The sequence below is a fragment of the Lethenteron reissneri genome, chromosome 42, assembly GCF_015708825.2.
Source record: "Lethenteron reissneri isolate LAM-NWPU_2019-01 chromosome 42, ASM1570882v1, whole genome shotgun sequence".
NCBI lineage: Eukaryota > Metazoa > Chordata > Hyperoartia > Petromyzontiformes > Petromyzontidae > Lethenteron > Lethenteron reissneri.
The window spans coordinates 10,324,853-10,331,873 of record NC_083820.1 but is presented as its reverse complement, the minus strand read 5'-3'; positions in this window follow the sequence as shown (position 1 = coordinate 10,331,873).

Below are 7,021 nucleotides of genomic sequence, written 5' to 3'. Positions count from 1 at the left end.
AACTTGCACTGTTTGGACACGCGCGTGTAGGGTGGACAACAACAGGCAAAATAAAATAAAGTGTGTTGTTCGGCAAAAAATGGAAGGAACAGGAAAGAGAGGAAGACCTGACAGAGGATGGCTTGACGATGGCATCACAAGAGATTGGTGCCAGAAAGATGTGGCACTACTTGAGAATATTGCCACAAGACAGTGGAAAGTGGAAACTAATGACGAAATGCGAAGTGGATACCTAAGGGCGCTCTGCCCATGGATCGTGGTGATGATGATGATGATGAAAGGGAGTTCCCAGCCGGTGGAGCGAAACGTCGGACACTGCCGAACAACGGCCGATACAAACCGAATAAACGCAGCCCAGAGGCGTACGGTGCAACCGGTGAAAACGTGTGCAGCGGTGTGATAGTGGCAGCAGTGGTTGTATGCCCGAGTTCGATCCCCCGGTGGCGCCTTGCTTGCAGCAGGAGCGTTGTGCGATATCCCAAACGGTCATGGGCCTGCTCTCTCCCCCCCTTCACACGAAAACCGGCACCGCCGAGCTCGGTGAAGTATGGTCGAAACAACGCTCATGGTGGGGAAGGCCTTCACCCAGCAGCGGATTAACAGGGGGCCTGTGAGAGTTGCATCTCGACTGATGAATCAGTGCCGTTTTGCACGTTCGGTGGTGGGTGGGGTGGGGGATTGACAATTTGTTGCATCGGCCTTAACAAATGTGCGTGCTTCCTGGCCTCCACGTCTTAGCGATAACCAAGTCACAGCGAGCCGCTCTCTCGCCAACAACACCGACTTGGGGTATCATCCCTTTTTTTCTACCCCTCGAGCCTTCGAGATTTCTCGAAAAAAAGTCACGTTCGTTTAAGCGTTGAGATATCTCACTATATAGGTACTAATAATAGGGTGTTACCCCTTTTTTCTGCCAAGAAAACTGAAACCTTTTTACAAGGAATAATGTTTGCATTAACCACTATATTTGTGGTCAAAATGCAAAAAAAAACCACTCTGATAAATATGCATTGTCATTGAAACTGATTGGTCCATACCAGAGACGGCTTTCTTTTGAGCCTCGTCTCAACTGGTGCTAGACCAGAGGACGCCAAAAGGCGTACAGCTCAAAGACAATGCACTATCAAAGTAATGAGACCACAAGTATCGTGGTTAATGCACACATGATTCCTTGTAAAAAGGTTTCAGTTTTCTTGCCAGAAAAAGGGGAAAACCCCTAGTATTATATTTTGGTACAGACAAAGGAGGTCTAATGATATGTAGGTACTGTTTATCGGGAAACAATTCAAACACGTTCGGTAAAACTTGGAATTGTCAGCTGAAGAAGTCATCGCTCAACCCTGTTTGTTTTCCCACCTTGTGCGTGTTAGCTTATAGGAATATATATTTTATTTTAAGTGTACTTATTTACACGTATTGCATAATATGTGCCTGTGCATTGTTTCAAAAGCTACACTTACATCTGGGTCACAAATAACTCTATTAATTGTTCAATTTTTTTGTCCGTTTTGCACACGACGACGAGTTTCACGGTCCAGAAATGTGGAGTCGGCAGACCGGCTAAACGGAACAAGTCGAAAGTAAAGAGGCACCATTTATCCTGAAGTTATTTCGTTGTGTTGGTGGGGGGAGTAGTGGGGGTAGGGGAAGGGAAATGTGTCTGTGCGTCCTCTGTAAATACGTTTGCTATACCGATGACAGATCAATCACTGGAGCCTGGGTCGGGGCTTGCAAGGGTTTTGGCCGTGTCCAGCGCAAAAGCTTCGCCAGGGACTCCCCACCCACCCATCAACCCCGAGACCACGAGGTTCTTGTTCGATGTCTGCGCGACTGCGAATATTACTGGCGCTTTGCGAAAAAAGTAATCAAGGCGACCCACCGATAGAGAGCCCACGGCGAAACCCACGCGCGTGCCGCCGGCAAAAGTTTTTCGCGACGCAAATTCATCGCGGCAATAAAATAAATGTGCGTTTTTTTAATTTCTCCTCCTCTAGAATTCTTGAAAGAATTCCAAATGGGAGTAATACCGCTTGGAATATATTTCAACAACAGCTCGAGGGAAGTGTTTAAACGTTGTTTGTTTTTTTGTTGTTGTTGAACATTTGCTTCTCCATAACTTTCAAACTTCCCCGCGCCGTCGAGGTGGGAGCGGACCGACGTGACGGCGAACTCTGCCGACGCGATCCCTCGGCATCAATCTTCTGTCGCGCGTGCCAAGACAGGGCCGACGCAATGGTCACCGGCACCTCGGGTGATTGGCAAAAGGAAATAAATAGATTGGCAAAAAGAAATAAAAGGGCGCAAGCGATCCCTGGAACCAACACACTCCCGATGCAGGTGTTTTTTGTTCTCGCGAGCAGCCTGTGAATGTTGACACCTTTTTTTTTCTCCACAATGCACGCCTTTGGCCAAACCTGTACCCCGGTCGTAAGGCTTGCCAAGGGGGCTGTGCTTCGTTACCTAAGGGTGTCAGGCCTCGCAGACCCTCACCATCCATTAGACCGCCAGGTGTTGCGATGTACATTTTCTATCATCTGGTTGATGTAAAATCATACTTGGGGGGTTAGTCCATTATTTATTCATATTTCAGCAATGCTCCAGCTTCAATTTTGCCACGCAAAAAAAAATACCACATCTGGTTGCGGTATTCCTGTCCCCCTCGTTGATTTATTTCGTGGCGAAATGAATAGATGGCGAGGAAGAACCTGCCACGACCAGCCAGAGTTGTGTCCCTCTCTCACTTACCCCCTGCGCTCGCTCTGTCGCGCAACACTCACATGCCTCGCATCGTTTCAAGCGACGCTCAAATGTTGAATCGGGTAAAAGGTGCAGCCCTTGCAATTGCTTGCTCATTGCCACTGCTGGGGGAAGGGCCTCTCGAGAGAGAGGCGTACAGCCCCTCGAGAGAGAGAGAGCTCTGGAGGCTATTTTGGCCTACTCTTCCACGATAGCCAGGGAATACCCACACTTTAGAAACATGCGGTAGAGTTTCGATTTCAAGCTTTCGTCACTGCAGGTTTTCATCTTCTTGGTTCTTTCGGTAAAGTCACGTAGAAGGGAAATAATAAAATAATAAAAATAAAACAATAAAATACAATTCTCACGACGTTTCGGCCACAACGCAAGCAGCCGTCCTCAGGTGAAGAACAGGTCTGTCGGAAAGACAGTGGCCCAAACGTCAGTGAGAATTATTTTATTATGTTTCATTTTTATTTTATTATTTCCCTTCTACGTGACTTTACCGAAAGAACCAAGAAGATGCGGTAGAGTTGTTTTGTTCCCACCTCCACATTTATAAATATGGGTTTCGAGTGTTTTGGTTGCGATAAATGTCCACACGATAAGCCACTTCGTTGAGCTATTAATTTGTGATAACCAGGTCGCTTCTGAAAAATAGCTGCATAGCACAGTGGGGCCTTGCCTGGTCAAATAAATGTAGTTTAGTTAATCCCACCACACGTGACCTGCCGATCGACCTACTGTGGTGTAGCCCTTGATGCCGCTGGGATACACAGCGGTCGGGGGGGGGGGGCGGATTTAAGACGTGCAACTGCCGCGCCAGGAGATCGAACCGGCGCGTCCTGGACTTGCAAGCCCGGTGCGCTAACGAGTGCCATCGACGGCGGCATCTCGCAACGTTCGACGGCGTGGAAAGCAAATTCACCATTGAGCATTTGCGCCAACGGGGTGTCAAGCAACAACAGAACGCAGTGGGGGCTCATTCAGTTTGTAAAATAAAACTGGAGTTGAGGGGGGGGATTTTAGTAAAAAGAATATGTATCTATTTAAAAATATATGTTTGTATTTAAAATATATTTATTTTTAAACAAATTGAATTTAAAAACAATAGTATCTATTTTAAAATATATTTATGTATTTGAAAATATATTAAAAAAATTATGTATATATTTGAAAAAATATTTATTAATTAAGAAATATTTACTTATGTATTGCGACGGGCGGGGCTTGAGAGCTGCGCGACCCAAGGGAACTCCAACAGTCGTCAACAGCCGGCCCAACGAAAGCGTGAGGCCGACAGAGCGATCGAAGGTGGTGGGGGGGGGGGGGGGTAGCAGGGGGCGGTGGATCCATCACGACCCTCGCCACCGCATTCCGTCACGAGCCGAGGGACCCCCCCACTCCCGCCCCCCTCCGCTCATCGTCACTTCAAAAAAAAAATACAGGTGGCACGGGCCTGGATCGGTGCGGGGTGGTTTTTACAACGCGTCGCGCGGCGTCTCGATCTCTCTCTCTTCCCTGCGCGCTTTGTGCGACCCGAGCTGGTGTGGCTCGATCAAAACGGAAATTAATTGGCATCGCGACAGACACTTTATATCGGCAGGATAACAAGCTAACAAAAAAGTGACGGCTCTTTTCTTTTTCAGTTCTACGAAAGTCCTCCCGGCTGCCACATTCCTCGCGCGATTCTCCACGGTGATATCGCACGCGTTGCTCTCGTCGTTTAGCTCATCTTCGTCGTTATGAAGAGTGACAGAACACCGTAACTGCGTAATGTACTGGCGAATAGGTCATTGCAACGTGTACGGTATTGCTTTCTCTCGTGCGGTCCTGCAATTTGTGTACGTTCAAGGTTATGCGAACGGGCGTTGTGTCGTGCTCAGGGTTTTTTTAAAATCCTTTATATTAAGTTCGCTTGCTTGCTTGCGTGCTTGCTTGCTTGCGTGCTTGCTTGCTTACGACCGTGCAAATCTTTCGGTCGTTTTTTAACCCACTTCCCGTGATCCAATCGAGCTGACATTTTCCACACAGACTCGTTGTGCGAGACAATTAATGTTCGTGAAAAAAAAATTCCCAAAATTTTACACTTTTTAAGCAAAATTTTTTTATTTTACATTTATTCAAATAGAACTCATTCATGGCTTTGGCTGCACGTCACAGTGTAAGAGCCCAGAGCGTAACCCCTCCACAGGCCGTGGCGGAGTAGCGCAGTTGGTAGCGCCCTCGTTTCCCATGCCAAAGGTCGCGGGATCGATCCCCGCGTCCTCCACAGGCGAATATATTTTTAAATCATTTATATTATGTTCGCTTGCTTGCTTAGGACCGTGCAAATCTTTCGCTCGTTTTTTAACCCACTTCCCGTGATCCAACCGAGCTGACATTTTCCACACAGACTCGTTGTGTGTGACAATTAATTTTCGTGAAAAAAAAATTCCAAAATTTTACACTGTTTAGGGAAAACAAATTAAATATTTAATTACCAATTGCTTAATGGTGGCAGACAATCATCTGACCCATAGGTGGCAGCGATCTCAAGCCAGAGGACGAGAGGACTCTAGCCGCCACGCATATAAAGGATTTATAGTGAAAAACTTTGTTTTTACGGGTTTACTTGTTAATTTCTCGAGTGCTTTCCGGCAAGCACGTCAACCCGCAGCCCAGCGAGTTTGGGATTTTCGGTGACCCACCAACCCTCGTATTAGACATGGGTGGGAATTGAACCGAGGTTAAACATGGGCCGGCTTTCGTTAAACACCAGCACCAGCAGCAGCAGGCAACGCTGTATACTCGAGGTAGAACGTGAGCAATTCCGTTCACTTCCTGAATTGCTTTACGGGCACGTACATGTATGTATTTTGAACTTCTTTCGCACCGTACGTAGCCAACTGTGCTAATCGGAGGTGCAACGTTTATGTACTCTGCGACCGCTGAACTCAACTTGATTCCCTGCCACAGCTGACATCAGTGGGATGTGATATCTGAACCGATCCTGGGCATCCCTCCTTCACTGAAGGAGGGATGCCTGAGGAAGCCTTCGTCCAGGTGTGAATCAACAAAGGTCTGTCATTGTTTATTGTTCTTAACACTTAAATGTATTTTTGCACCAGCACGATTTCGGACTTGCTGCCGTTACATGTCGTAATGTTTGGCTTTTGAGGTCACGATATAATTTGTGATGTAAATTAATCCCGAAGGGACGTTCATTAAGGCTTGTGTTCCTCGTTTTATGAGGTAGGGCTCCCAGAGGCACCCACGGTCATTTTGCGCCGCTACCACAACAGGGCTCCTCGGGATGATGAAAGCAATGGTCTCAAGACGAGACCAGGAGGGCATTACCACCCAGGGCCAAGCAAACACAGGTGGCGTGAAGTCACACAAGTTGGGCCCCAATCGGCCACGGGAATCCGATCCCTGAATGTTGTCACGAAGCTGCCCGTTGTGCATTTAGGCTTTTGGGGGCGGGTGGAAATGTTTTCTTTCCCCGACAAACATCGGCCCGATGACCACTCCTGTGAAACGTTGATTAAAAAAAAATAAGCATGGGAGTGACGAGGTGAAAAAGAAATTGCGCTTGGAAAGGGCTCCTATTATTCCAATTAACGTAATTAAATCATTACTTCAGCTACAGAAAAGTCAGGGACCAGTGGGCCGTTCAAAATTGTTTCCTGAAAGATGGCGGAAAACCTCCCACCCCCCCAAAATTCCAAATTTCAAAATGATCACGTGGCCAACAGAAAGTCGAGCTTCTGAAGCATTTGCCAGATATTATCGTAATTTTTTTTATTAAGGTCATCGAGTCTTTCACAATAACACGAAGCCACTTTTCTCCCGTTTTTTGTGTTGTTTTTCAAAATCTGATAAGAAAGCGCAGAACTTAAAAGATTTTGGCTCCGCATTATAAAAATTGTCAAAATACGTTTCTCTTGAAGAGAGCAAGGCCACGCTGCTAATTGGACACGGTGACGTATTGGCATTTCCGTCTCGCTTGGAAGCGAGTGAGCTTCGTTAGTTTTTTTCTAAATTGTTAAAGCTGAAATAAGGCAGAGCGCAACTCTGACAGCAACCGCTAGCGAGGCCGTTCCCCGTAAGTGGTTGTGCCCGATGCCGTTATTCATCTGACAGTATAAATAAGGGCCGAGAAAATTGGCTCGCAATATATTCTACGGGACATTTTTTTTTTTGCCAGTATCAAAATGATGGAAAAGAAACGAGGAGAGGATTTGCCCTTTCTGGCAATAAAACAGGAGGTTTTGAGATGTTCAAACACCAAATGCATCAAGTA